The sequence below is a fragment of the Rhagoletis pomonella genome, unplaced genomic scaffold (assembly GCF_013731165.1).
Source record: "Rhagoletis pomonella isolate Grant_MI unplaced genomic scaffold, Rhpom_1.0 Rhpom_scaffold_00003, whole genome shotgun sequence".
Taxonomy (NCBI): Eukaryota; Metazoa; Arthropoda; class Insecta; order Diptera; family Tephritidae; genus Rhagoletis; species Rhagoletis pomonella.
Window position 1 is genome coordinate 74,826,131 of NW_023458557.1, and position 424 is coordinate 74,826,554.

Sequence of the window (424 nt, forward strand, 5' to 3'; positions counted from 1 at the left end):
TAATTATTTTACTTTTCGAAACTCAGTATAGCATATTCATAGTCGCAATAAAATCGACTCTAACGTTAGATTTAGCTTTTTTCAACGGAAAATCTGCCAAAAACGCTGCTTAGAGAAGACTTTATTTCATCTATGACTCTTCCCCATTATTTTGAATAAATTGTCAAAAATAGTTGTTTTTCTTAAAATAATAACCTATTGATGAGGGATGTATTAAAAAGACGAAGTATGCATATTTTGCATTTAGTATGAAAACTAAATTGCGGTTAAAAAAAGTACCTACATTATTAAATAAATAATAAATTTAACACACATACATTGGGGGAAATGCTAAGCTACAAAAACGATGCATTAATTCATGCTACGTCTGGACATTTATTTCAAAAATATTTGACATAATAAAGACGTTGAAATCAGTCCAAAT

At 28.1% G+C, this 424-nt stretch overlaps 1 protein-coding gene across 2 annotated transcripts in view; it reads right to left on the bottom strand.

The window, feature by feature from the left end:
• Window positions 1–424, bottom strand: part of LOC118735526 (cGMP-dependent protein kinase, isozyme 1-like) — a 150,744-nt gene that overhangs the window by 44,651 nt on the left and 105,669 nt on the right. The gene's annotated exons all lie outside the window — the stretch shown is intronic.